At 38.6% G+C, this 14372-nt stretch overlaps 1 long non-coding RNA gene across 1 annotated transcript; it reads left to right on the top strand.

Moving 5' to 3' along the window:
* The first annotated feature begins 323 nt into the window (after positions 1-323).
* Positions 324-13615, top strand: LOC120534106. Its single transcript, XR_005634683.1, has 3 exons — positions 324-425; positions 5498-5675; positions 13580-13615. It is a non-coding gene; the product is annotated as an uncharacterized LOC120534106 (long non-coding RNA).
* Positions 13616-14372: the final 757 nt, after the last annotated feature.

Here is a 14372-nt window from a genome sequence, read left to right as displayed (position 1 = left end):
AGTGATTAGTGACTAGCAAAAAAGATCATTGTTGTTAACATTATGGCAACACTCGTGTACAACAGAGCACAAAATGGAGGCACCATCTGAAAAATCCTCCACAATATTGCAGCATGACTATGTCACAAAATTAACAATAAAAATGAATAACATCAAAAAGCAAGCCCAAAATTACAGGCAATGAATCAGAACACTGAGTAATTGAAAAAACTGCCTAGAGGCTGAAGGTGAGTTTGAGAGAAAAAATATTAGTTGTTAGGAAGGATACAGTGGGATTGAGAGAAAGCAGGATAGTCAGAAATTAAGAAGGAGGTCTTTGCGCTGCATGTAAGGTAGGATAGTTGCCAGACCACTCCACCTGACAGAGAAGTGTAAGCAGGGTATTGTGCTCATTTGTGAATTTGGTCTTTTTGCTTTCCTTGCTGGTATGTCTTCTGTCTCCTTTGCATGTAGTTTCCCATTTTAGTTTAACTTGTGCTATTTTCATTTAGTGTCCTGCATTTGTTCATTGTGTTGTTTCTTATTTATTAATTAGTAGGTGCTGGAATTAGGTCATGCTATGGCACCTGAAAGTTATAAATTCTTTGGTGTGTCAGTCCTTTAATCAGAGTGGCATTCAATTCTCTGTCTTTGCTACCTTTGTGAACTGCAGTCATTATTGGAGGTCATTGATAACTTATTGTTCAACTTCTAGATTTTGAACTTTTGTTTTTGTTTTGTAGTTCATGATTTAGAATGCATGGTGGAAAGAATGCTGGCACACGCATGTTGCTGCTGCTCCTCCCTGTTAACAATACTTTTCGTTAACATTTCCACTATCCTTGCACTTTTTGCACTTCTTTCACTTTCTCTTACTGTATGTTTCTTTGATTTCTCATGTGCCTTTAACACCAGCCAGCCAGCTAGACTGGGGAGTAGCTATCGGAAATGCAGGTGGATGCTTCCTTAGTTTCAAGGATCATGAACTATCTGACGCAAAGCCACAGTTTATGCGGCTAAACGGCTCTGTGTCTGACACCGTACTGTGTGGCACTGGTGCTCCACAAGGGAGAGTTCTGTCACCATTACTCTTCACCCTGTACACTACAGATTTTAGTTACAACACAGAGGGCTGCCATCTGCAGAAATTCTCTGATGACTCTGCAATAGTTGGTAGTATCAGACATGGAGACAAGATGGAATACAGGAAGGTAGTGGACAGTTTTATTGACTGGTGTGAGCTGAACCAACTGCAGATTAACACCAGTAAAACTAAAGAACTGGTAGCTGATTTATAAAGATCGTGATCTCCAGTCACTCCCCTGTCTATTAGGGGTGTGGAGGTGGAGATCGTTGAGGAGTACAAGTATCTAGGGGTGCATATGAGCAGTAAATTAGACTGGTCCAGGAACTCGCTGGCCATATACAAGAAGGGTCAAAGTAGGCTGTATTTCCCACGCAAGGTCAGATCTTTTAGTGTCAGCAACACTATGTTGCGGATGTTCCATAACAGCGTGGTTGCCAGTGCCATTTTCTTCGCTGTGGCATGCTGGGGGAGTAGCATGAAAGTGGCAGACATCAGGAGACTAGACAAACTAATTCAGAAGGCTGCCTCTGTGGTAGGAGAGAAACTGGACAGCTTGGAAACTGTGGCAGATGAGAGAATGTTGTCTAGGCTTCGGTCTATTATTGAAAATGCTAATCACCCACTTCATAGTGTTGTGGTTGGACAGAGGAGCATTTTCAGCAGTAGACTGACTAGCATCAAGTGCTCCTCTGAACGTCACAGGAAATCCTCTCTCCCTAAAGCCATCAGACTCTATAACTCCTTTTCCGGTCACTCACCCACACTGTAAGTTATTACCCTTTTTCTTTATTGGATATCCAGGTACATTTTTTCAAGTACTTGAAATGGGCAACATACTATCTGTTCTTGTGCAATAAATTGTCTGCTCTTCACATGATAATAACGTTATTTGTTCTCAAATGTGCAATATTAACTTAAGGTGCAATACTCTGTACTTTAGTTTGATACGTACATTTATTATACTTTATTTAGTGTAACATGCACCTTGTCTGTTGTTAAGTTGTAACATAAATAATTTCCTCCAGGATTAAAAAAGTTTTTCTGATTCTGATGTTTAGTTCATGGATTCAATTATTTACTTTTTGTATTGAATTTCTACTTATTTTTTGGACTTTGACTTGACTGAGTTCACAGCCTCAGGGACAACTGATTTAAATGTTTTTGTGGTTCACTGGACAAAGCTTTCTTTTGATTGCCCACTCCTGCCTGATGCTTGATTCATGAACATTTTTCTTTTTTCTCTGCTTCTTGGAAATCTAGGAACTGGGACTGTTCTGTGTTCTTAATTAAAATAGATATACTGGATTGCTGTCAATGCTTTCTATACGTGCTTCAAGTGGAGAAATGTTCACACCCACCTAGCTTATGGTTATACCAACAGTTATATGTACGTGAATATGGTTATATTTTGGAATGTCTGAATTCTGGTTCATGTGCATCTTATAATATCTCCTACATTTATAATGGCTCAGTCCTCCAGTGGTATCAGTCTATGCTTCTTCTGGAATTTTTGCTGTGTTCCTATCTCTGCTCATTTGCGTTATCCCATCCCACCCATCTCACCTTCTCCATTGTGCTGTGCAGCATTGTGCTCTACTACTCCTTTCTCAGACAGTCATTCTTCTTGGCAATTTCAACATCCATAGTGACATTACTACATGTAAACTGAAAAATGAAATCCTAGCTGGACTGTTTTGACGGTGCAACATGTTGATTTTCTTATCCACTATGGTGGTCTTATATTAGACTTCATCTGCACATCTGGTTTATCTGTCAGCAACACTTGCAGTAGTGATTTGGGACTCTCTGATCATAAAGTAGTACTTTTCTCTGTCTCATTACATCTCCCACCTCTTACCTGTAAACATCAAATTTCTTTCAGAAACTTAACAAATATCTGTCCTTCTATCCTTGCTGGATCCATTTCTGATCTTTTTCTATCTTCACCTGTCCTGTCAACACTAGATAATCTTGTTGACTACTGTAACTCAGCCCTTCATTTAGCACCAGATAAAATGGCCTCTTTAAAACATAAGGAGGTTTCCTTTTTAGCATTCATCTACACAGTACAACTCATTTTATAGTCTGTAAAAGCAGATGGCCAGCGCTTTGAGAGAATGTCAGGTAAGACTGGCCTCACTGTGCACATCCAGGCTTTCTTTGACCATCAAAGGGCTCACAGAAATGCAGTAACTGCTGCAAAGAACACACATTATGGTAGAATAATAACAAATGGCCATGATAACCCAAAGGTTTTGTATTCTCGTAGTTAATAAACTGCTTCAACCTGCATCTGGCCCAATTACCTACTCTAAGTCTATGTAAAAGTCCTTCACTTTTTCCGAAATAAAATTAACAATCTAAATAATTCAACAAACATAAATCCATCACCCATTTCCCTGTGTTCCCACTAACACTAGCTGAATCACCCAGGAAATTTTTATACAACGATGGGCCATGGTTACAGTGCTGACTTTTAATCGGATCAAGTAATTCTTTGGATTCAACATTTGTAGTTTTTTAGCAGAGGCCAACATTATTAGGTCAGTGGAGCTACTTACTCTTGAACAGGCCACATACAATTGCACATGAGTAAAATATTCCTAGATTAATTTCTGTTTTTCCTAGTGACTATAGCTGATGGTCATTGCAAATGAAAGTTTAACAGGAAATTATATTCTTTTGCATTGAAATGGATAATTAGTAGGAATAATGGGAATTTCGGGTATGAATACAATTTCTCTGGTAGCACATCCTGTAAAAATGGCAGCTTGCAGGTAAAGGTAACATAAACATTTTTTCAAATCATTTAGGCTGACATTTTTTTTAGTGAGTACATCTTATATATATCTTATTATAATATAATTTAAACTTACTGTTTCAATTTTGGTGTATATCTCAACCAAATATTGATTTAGAAGCACTCTCTACTATAGTAAATGATTATTATGTCTACTTGGTATCATAACTGTTTGATGGCAAGTTCTTTGCTGGAACCATATACTTGAGGACATCTTCAACAAAGCAAAACTTCAATGGGTATGAAGAGGATCAGAGGACCTGAGTATCTCATTAATACATCAAATGCAATTGTCCCTGCAGAATAAATTATGTAACTTTTTCAAACTCCTAACCTTTAATGACAATGACAACTTCATTTTCAACAAATGAATCATTTTTATGACCATTTAGAGGATTCTTTTCAGCATGGATGACAATTTTGAAGTTGCTCTGTTGTGGAACCAACACGGTGATTACTTTAAGCGATTTGACATAACTGTTACAACAGTGTAACATTGTTTGCAATTGTTTAATTAATCCAGACTTGCACTCATTAAAAGTTGCAGATTTGAGTAGGAGTTGTAAACTGTGTCATGCTCTTTTTTTTCTCTTAGATGAATACTCAATGTCTCTTAGCACCAGCTGAGAAATCAAGATCTTGGAACTGTTAGAACAAGCATGTCTAGCATGGAGGACAATAGCAACAAGAAGGGATAGTCAACTGCAAATCATAGATTGTCTGATGAATCCAATCCACTTTCAAATTTGTGCAGTACATAGAGATAATTTAGTGCAACAGCATATTTTAGTGCATTGTTGAAGGATGTTTTTAAGTCTTGTGACAGATAGGGGGCACTATCGCTTACTTGAACCCTTGACCAAGACATCAGACACGATGTAAAAGTCCAAATAGTCGACTTTTTATTATTAAACAGTGCACAAAGCACCCTCCTCTCCACAATACTCATAAAACAAACACAATACTCTACAATAAACAATTCCTCCATTCCCAGACGCGTTGCCACCCTTCCACCCAGCTCAGCTCCCCATCTGGGAGTTCCCAGCATCCATTTATAGGCCCTGACCCAGAAGTGTTTCCCATCCTTCAGTCCATGATTCCTTATCACTTCCGGGTCAGATAAAAAGTCCTTTTCTTCACCCCGGAAGCACGTCGTTCCCCTTGTCCATGTGACTCGGATGTACTTCCGGGGCGTAAGGCAAATAATTGCTGTTCCTCCCTGCAGCGCCTCCTAGCGGCCCCCATGGTATCCAGCGGGGCTGTGAATAAAGACTCTAATGTCCATGATGCCCTGCATTCGGGGCACCTCCATGCTGCAGGGAGGGCTCCACTTGGCGGCGTAGGGGTATTGGCCGGGATGAACAGCCAGCCATATATCACAGTCTCTAACCCAAATATATACATTTTGTTTTCTAAAGAGGCACATCTTAAAATGGACTTTGCATGAATAACTGTAAGATAAGTTTGATACTAACATTGTTTCTTCAGTTTATCAATAAAAAGTGTCTTTTTCTACTTATAAAAATATTGGTGGGGAAAATTTTGTTTCTCAAAGTTGAATTGTGTCATCAGAAACTGTAGGTGGAGTCTGAATGCCAAATTTCATAAAATTATTTTTATTTGTTTGTCAGATTTCCAGAGGATGGTTCTAATGCATCCTCAATCTATAAAAGAGGATGTGAAAAATATGAAGACAGGCTTCTGGTATTGGTTATGAACATGCATGAAGATGTATTGGATGATCTTAAAAATCCCTTGAAAACCACATCAGAAATAGACAACCTCTCCACCTCTCTTAAAGAAAATATGGTAAGGTTTTTCTCATTCTCACTATATGCACAAATTTTGTCAGTGGTAAAAAAATTAAAATTTTTTCATGTAGATTGTGTGTTTCAGTTGAAGCACTCTAGCCTTTAACATAAATATCTTTACAAACTCATACTCTTAAAGTATCATACCATTTTTCAGTTATTACTGTAATAATTCATGTTTGCTATGTTTTTAAAATAATAAATTCTATATTTCATAAGATTTGCAAGACAGTCTGAAAAGTTTTGAGGAAGTTTTTTGCAAACGCCTGAATGCATCTTACATACTGAAGAAGAAAATGGAGAACTGAAATTTAGGGAGCTTTTTATAAACAAAGTGATGCAAAGTAAGTAATGTGTGGGCATATATTCTGTAAATCTAAGCAATAGTGAAATATTGTTGTTATAGGACATAAAATATACCACAGCATTTACTGGATGGATAGCTATAGCAATTGTCATAAACAATAGATAGCACCTATTGTTTAAACATTTGCAGTGTATATACAGTATATTCTAGCAGAGAGCTCTTTTGCATTTGCCAGTGCTGTTACTATGAATTGTGTAAAACTTACTGCATCCTACTGGAGCTGTGAAACAACCACAAATGAAAAGAAATGAAGAGCAAAATAGGAAAAACCCTAAAATGCCCCACACAGCAAAAAACAAAGTCAGATAAAGTATTCATGTATACCCTATAAAGCTTTAGAATATATAATACAAACAAAATGTCACTATTGTATTATATTAGGCTTTTAGCTCTTTTCATTTTAGGCAAAATGAAAGAAATCCAGGCCAGATAGATGTTCTGGCTTTTGTGGGTGAAGATCAAGAGAAAGATGAATAAATTTGAAGTTGCTTTTAAAAAATAAAGCACTTTTGTGTTCAGTATTTGAATATATCTGGCCTTTCATTTAAAAAATGTACAATTTAATTCCCTAAGCCTTGGCCCCTTAGTAAAGTGCAAAGCACAACCCATAGCCACAGAAAAATGTCAGTCAATAAGCACTACAACTGCACATGCCATGTTCTTTAAAGGTTCCCTAAAGGTTATTTGCTAACATTCTCAGATAACGTTCTGGGAACAGATACAAACTTTCCACTTTAATGTCACTGTAACATTCCTGTGTAACATTCTGGAAAACAATACATAACCTTCTTCTAATGTTGCAGCAAGATTAAATTGTTTGCTGGGAACTTCTCCTTTATTGTCTGAAATAAATGTATAAAAAATTTGGCACTTCATTATTATTATTAAGGTGATTCACATCTATCCTTAGGGCGGCATGGTGGCACAGTGGTAGCGCTGCTGCCTTGCCGTTAGGAGACCTGGGTTTCCTTCCCAGGTCCTCCCTGTGTGGAGTTTGCATGTTCTCCCCGTGTCTGCGTGGGTTTCCTCCCACAGTCCAAAGACATGTCAGTTAGGTGGATTGGCGATTCTAAATTGTGCTTGGTGTGTGTCCTGCGGTGGGTTTGGCACCCTGCCTGGGATTGGTTCCAGCAGACCCCTGTGTTTGGATTCAGTGGGTTGGAAAATGGATGGATGGACATCTGTCCTTGTACTTTGAAATTTGCCTTTGATTATTGTGTTTGTACAATGACATAATTTTGAACTCACTAACACATTTTTTAATAATACTGACAAAATGTCCTCACTCTGGGTGTAAACCAAGTGTTAAACTGTTAATAGCTTCTGGTAAGTCTTCATAAGGTGATAATTTGATTTTTTTGCATTTTTACAACACATTTGGGATGCTTCATTGATCCACTTCAATGTGCAACAATTTGGGCATTTAAGATTCATAGACCCTATAAAGATGTCTTTATTAGGTTTATAATCATGGTGTGAATTATAATTAAACCCATCAGATTTGATTTTTCTGCACAGAACTTTCTTTGTTCAGATCAGTATGCTTTGAGGTATATTTTCTAACAGCAGCATGGTGTGAATTTCTGGATGTTGTTACACTACCAGTCAAACGTTTTAGTACACCTCGGTTTTTCCAGTTTTTCTTCAGGTTTATTCAGTTGATTTAAAACCTGGCAGGATCTAATCAATAACATTTCAGAATAAGCTCTTAAAGCACTGAGAAAGCCGATTCCCATTTCTTTTTCTTCTCCATTTATCTTTATCTGCTTATTAAACTCATCAATTTACTTATTTTTACTAGCTTTAAGTTTTACTCTGTTGGCCATTCTCTCTTTCACAGGGGTGGGGGTTGATTTGTTTTCAATCCTATTTTAGTAAAAATTGATCTATTTGTATGGAATGATTACAATAAAGTCAATAAAAAAATTAAAAAAAAAATATTCAGTTGAAGTTCAATGGCAAAAAGGTAAGCAATAAACCGCCAGAGGTTTAAATGTAAAGTTTAGGTTAGCAAAAACTGAAAAAAAGGAATTTTCAGAATATTACAAATGGGACATCTTCAAGGAATTGTTCTGCAGCAACTAAAGGAAATTAAGCTTTGCAAACTGAAGCAAACAATTTGCACAGGTGTCCCAACTTCTGTTGGTTACTTCAAAATCCCTTGTCTGTCTTAAAGCAGAGTTGAAACAGGCTGTGTTACTACATCCTCTGAAGTACTACTTGGACAATATTCCAGTGATAATGGCAAGGAGATGACAATTAGCAAATGAAAGGAGACAGAGCATTATTACCCTTAGAACTGTAGGCCTTTCATTTAAAGAAATTGCAAAGTGTCAGTGAGTACAGTGTCCTGCACAATCCAAAGGCACAATCCTCCTTCACAATCCTCCCTTTCTTCTGTTTGGATCTAGTTATTATACCTGTATGTTTTGCCTTTTGTTTAGCATGAACAATTTTTTTAAATGTAACCTTGTTAAATAAATTAAATCCTTTAATTAAGTTTCTAGAGTGGGTATTGTAATAAAGAGATCCGAGAGAGTGTCAGAGTGTTGGGGCACTAAAGCAGAAGCCTTGTTTAATATCTGGAAAAACAGGTTTCCTTCATAGTAAAATACAATAAAAATGGATGCAGTAACTTGTCTTTTTAAATAGGCCTGACCTCTATGGGATCCGGGATTGAAATGAACGACGACTTCTGGTGGCACAATGCTTTATATACTGTAGCAGCTAAGGTCGAGGGGCGGAAGTGACATCATTATTCACCTGCAAAGTTTTCCTCCACGCTAAGGAAAAACTACAGAACTGATTAGTGACTGTGCTCCACAACCATCCTTCCCCATCTGTGGTATCTTCTTGACCCAAAGTAAAGAAGTTACCGCTGCAGCTTGCATGTATGACACCGAGTTATGTGTTCACATCTGTTTATTTTTACTTTATTTTTGCCCGTGTTTCAGTAAACACACCAGTTTTTAATATGTTCAGCTTTTTGTACTTTTTTTTCTGTGAATAGAGAAATAGTACAAGAGCAAATAACAGAAATAATCCAAAATGCTTACTGTGGTTTTTGATTGTTCATTTATTAAAGACCTTCAAAATACAGTACTTCTAAATACTTCCAAAAAAACCTAAAGAATCAAATAGAAAAAATAAAAAGGCCTTGAAATAATATGCAGTGTCTAGAATACACGGGAAATTGCCAGGTGAGTAAGTAAACACTTACCACTTTCAGGGGTTTAACTTTAGTAATCTTACCACAAAATAGCAATTCTATGAAGTTCCCTGCCATATTTGCTTATTTTAAATTCTAATCACAGTGGGACTATTGGACATTTGTTTTGCATTATTGTAAAGTATGGTACTCCCTGTTAAACTGGTGCACTTCACTCAAATTGTCAGTGTTAGCATGTTTCAAAATAAAGAAGAACAGTCCTCAAGTCATCTAAACAAAGTTGCAAGTCAACTCAAAATTAATTCTTGATTTCTCCCATTTTTCACTGTCTGTCACATAGAAGGAGTAAATATTAAGACAGCTATCTGATTTTCAATATTCATAAAAGTACAGAGAGCCTAAGTGACAATGGTCCTTAAAAGTAAGCCCAGTTACTATGCGTCTTGTCCCTCTGGAGTTTATCTTGTTATCTATGTAGCATAGGGCAATATGTAGAAACAATGGCACTGATCCGATGTTAAAAGAACCAAATACAGTAGGCTATGTAACATATAAAAAAACTAGCTGCATGTGGTCTTTGGGGCAAAAAACAACTCAAAGACTCCCTATCAGCTTTACTATACTCATGAATTTGGAGAGACGTCAACTAATTCCAACCTGTGACTGGCGATACTATCTAAGCCATATCACTGGCACGTGAGTCCTATTAATCTTTGTCTTGAGAAATTACCTCCAGTTAAATGTTTTTAGTAAAAACTTCCCGCCTTGTCCTCCGTTGATGGGTTGTTTCACTTGCACAGTGTTTGCTTTCTTTTGACGTTGTGTCTCTTCATCTGTGTCATTAGCACGATGTTGTTGTTGTGTGATGCCGTTTGCTGTATGCAGGTCTTTCATAGTGAGAAGTGTGGTTTTTGTGGTTGAACATGAGCAGAACGGACTGCTCCGTACACACACAGGTTTTTCATTTATATAAGTCTAATGTGGAAAGCTTGACCTGAAGTAGTATTTTGTCACCTAGTATGTGTTGTGAGAAAAAAGACTCTCCAGACATTGTAAAGGTTTGGGGCAGCCACCCGTATATTATATCCTGGCTGCAAAAGTTTGAAATTATTGAACAGAAATGTTTACAAGACAGTTCAAAACAGAACTGAATACTTGGAGGTAAGATGGCGGTTTTACGGGCTGATGAAGGAAATGATGTCATCTATGTCAGAGCCGGAAGTGACGTCATCAGATGTACCATAGCCGGATGTGATGTCATCAGAGGTGCCGGGACCTGGCAAGATTTCCCAGGAATGGTCTGTAAGGAACTGAGAGAGACAGTCAACACAGTCTGCCACCCCCTGGTCTGGTGTAGTATTACATTTACTCAGGCCCTAGCTGTCTCCTACTCGCACGTGTGTGACAGTGTCCATATTCCACCTACACTTTATGAAGTGTAATATAACACTATCTGCTAATTCTGGACAGGGCACCAGTCTTTCACAGAGCCCACTCACACAAACAACCACAATGGACTAATTTAGAATTGACAATTAACCTAACCTGCACATTTCTGAGGCTATGAGAAGAAAGCCAGAGAAGTACCCATAGAAAAACCAACACAAACTTGAGGAGTGAGTGTAAACTCTACATTGACAATGACTGGGCACAGGACTTGAAGTCAGGGTGTTGATCTATGAGTCAGCAGCTTGAATCACTGCACCAGCATGTTTTTAGAATATGTTCTTTTCAAATGTCAGTACAGATTACAAATTCCTAAACAATGACAGTGAAGTCTCACTATATCAGGAAACACAAAGAATATTGCCTTTCTAGTCATGTCACTTAATTTATTTTATTTAGATTTTTAAGGTTAAATAATATTGTTCAATACGTTTAGTAATGGAGGATAATTCATTTTCTCCATTTACTGTACGCCGAAACTTTAGAACAGAAATTATATGGATATACTTTTAAGTTCAAGTCAAAATCCTTACAGAAGTATTTTGAACAACTGCCTATGGCAAAAAAATGTTCCAGACAGCCCTGAGCAAAGCAGTACAATAAACACTTTTGCTTGAAATACTCATAAATGCCTGAGCTAGCCCTGCCATATCATGTCTTTCAAAATGCCACTTTAACTTTTTGTTTTTCTTGGATAGAAAAGCATTGACGTTAAAAAAAAGAGTTGCTCAGATTCCTGACTATGGCTTTGTGAGCTTTTTACTTTATGGGTAAGGAATGCTGAAGGCCGAAAGCTCCGGCTGTGTTGTAAATATGCCGTATGTAAGCCCAGACTGCTGGCAGGGCTCAATGGAGACAGGCTCAGGCTGAATTCAGTCCAGTCAGTATTGCTAGTTAAACCTACTATCATTTGCCCGCTCTGCTTCCCAGCTTGCTTGTTTGCATTGTTTCAGTGAGACAGTGAAGCATACATTAAGGACAAAGCTAAAAGAATTCTCAAGTTAAAGAGAGCAAAATGGCATAATTGATACATGACACAAGAACGAATGATGATCTCTTGTAATTGAAGCTCACATTGAAAAGAGTTTTAATGTGTGATTAAGTTTGTACTTGTTTAAATATAAATATCTCATAAAAAAAAAAAAACACTTTTTTGTAATCAGGCTTTTAAATCTTAAGGGCACCAGTTAAAAGGGGTTAAGTTCTGGGTTGGGACACACCTCTTACTCTCTTTTTTAATTTGTTCAGACAGAAAGCTTACAATTTAAGTTCATGTTGCTGCATTTATGATACTGCATAGATAGTTTGAAAATGTTCACTAATGTATTTTTGTTTAATATTTCAAAATTGGAAATATACTGTATATAATCTAAAATATAAGTGTGATAGTCCCATGCATAAATAACACATCTTCAAAGAAATAGCTTTTAAATTCAATCCTAATGTATCTATCTCTCTATCTCTGTCTCTCTCTGTCTATATATATATATATATATATATATATATATATTGTCGGAGATGGCTGGGGTGGCGACCCAGCCGGGACGCCCAGGAGGACCGGAGGAGGGTTTGTGCCTTCCCCAGACCATATGGAGGTGACTGCCCTGGTTACTTTAGGGACCACGGGTACAGAACTTGGAAGCTCAACCTTGCAGGGGCCCGTGTTCACAGCCGGGAAGCCCTGGCGCCTTTGGTGCCCTGGACCTCAGCACTTCTGCCACACCTGGAAGTGCTGGGGGGAAGAGGACCGGAGACACCTGGAGTACTTCCGGGTGCACAGCTGGCACTTCCACCACACAGGGGAGTGCCGGCGGAAGAATGTCGGGAAGCACCTGGAGGACATCCGGGTGTGTATATAAGGGGCTGCCTCCCTCCATTCGATAGCTGGAGTCGGGTGGAAGAGGACATAGCTCGGAGGAGAGGAGTGGAGGCGGACCAGAAGAGGCATTGTGAGACCAGGACTTGAAGGGTGTTTGGTGCTGCGGCACTGGGTTTGTGTACTTTAATTATTGTATATAGTGTAAAAAAACATGTGTGGTGAAAACATCATGTCTACCTGTCTGTGTCCGGGCTGTACCCCACTAAATATATATATACCGTATATATATATGATGAGGTTAGGAGTACACACTGATACAGTGTATTGCTGCACCCACCACACGACAAACCAACTCAGGATCCCAGATTTGAACCCGAGTGCAGCCATGCAATGGGTGATATCTCAGTACCACACAAGTTCAGATGGAGTTTTTTATGGTGACTGGGGTGCCAATTCTGCCACCAACCCCCAAGTTTTTCCCTATATATGTATAATATATATATACACTCACCTAAAGGATTATTAGGAACACCATACTAATACGGTGTTTGACCCCCTTTCGCCTTCAGAACTGCCTTAATTCTACGTGGCATTGATTCAACAAGGTTGCTGAAAGCATTTTTTAGAAATGTTGGCCCATATTGATAGGATAGCATCTTGCAGTTGATGGAGATTTGTGGGATGCACATCCAGGGCACGAAGCTCCCGTTCCACCACATCCCAAAGATGCTCTATTGGGTTGAGATCTGGTGACTGTGGGGGCAATTTTAGTACAGTGAACTCATTGTCATGTTGAAGAAACCAATTTGAAATGATTCGAGCTTTGTGACATGGTGTATTATCCTGCTGGAAGTAGCCATCAGAGGATGGGTACATGGTGGTCATGAAGGGATGGACATGGTCAGCAACAATGCTCAGGTAGCCCGTGACATTTAAACGATGCCCAATTGGCACTAAGGGACCTAAAGTGTGCCAAGAAAACATCCCCCACACCATTACACCACCACCACCAGCCTGCACAGTGGTAACAAGGTATGATGGATCCATGTTCTCATTCTGTTTACGCCAAATTCTGACTCTACCATTTGAATGTCTCAACAGAAATCGAGACTCATCAGACCAGACAACATTTTTCCAGTCTTCAACTGTCCAATTTTGGTGAGTTCGTGCAAATTGTAGCCTCTTTTTCCTATTTGTAGTGGAGATGAGTGGTACCCGGTGGGGTCTTCTGCTGTTGTAGCCCATCCGCCTCAAGGTTGTGCGTGTTGTGGCTTCATAAATGCTTTGCTGCATACCTCGGTTGTAATGAGTGGTTATTTCAGTCAAAGTTGCTCTTCTATCAGCTTGAATCAGTCGGCCCATTCTCCTCTGACCTCTAGCATCAACAAGGCATTCTCTCCCACAGGACTGCCGCATACTGGATGTTTTTCCCTTTTCACAGCATTCTTTGTAAACCCTAGAAATGGTTGTGCGTGAAAATCCCAGTAACTGAGCAGATTGTGAAATACTCAGACCAGCCCGTCTGGCACCAACAACCATGCCACGCTCAAAATTGCTTAAATCACCTTTCTTTCCAATTCTGACATTCAGTTTGGAGTTCAGGAGATTGTCTTGACCAGGACCACACCCCTAAATGCATTGAAGCAACTGCCATGTGATTGGTTGATTAGATAATTGCATTAATGAGAAATTGAACAGGTGTTCCTAATAATCCTTTAGGTGAGTGTATATATATATATATATTTTTTTTTTTTTTTTTTTTGCAAATGTCCACAGTGGAAATAGTATATCAGTGTTTTGAGAAACTTTGGTGGGAAATGTAACAACAGGTCTGCACTTGGAGCCAAAACTTTGGAAAGTGTCACATTAGTGATTGCTGGAACAAGGACACAGA

The sequence above is a fragment of the Polypterus senegalus genome, chromosome 8 (assembly GCF_016835505.1).
Source record: "Polypterus senegalus isolate Bchr_013 chromosome 8, ASM1683550v1, whole genome shotgun sequence".
NCBI classification, from domain to species: domain Eukaryota; kingdom Metazoa; phylum Chordata; class Cladistia; order Polypteriformes; family Polypteridae; genus Polypterus; species Polypterus senegalus.
This window is presented reverse-complemented; position numbering and strand designations above follow the sequence as displayed.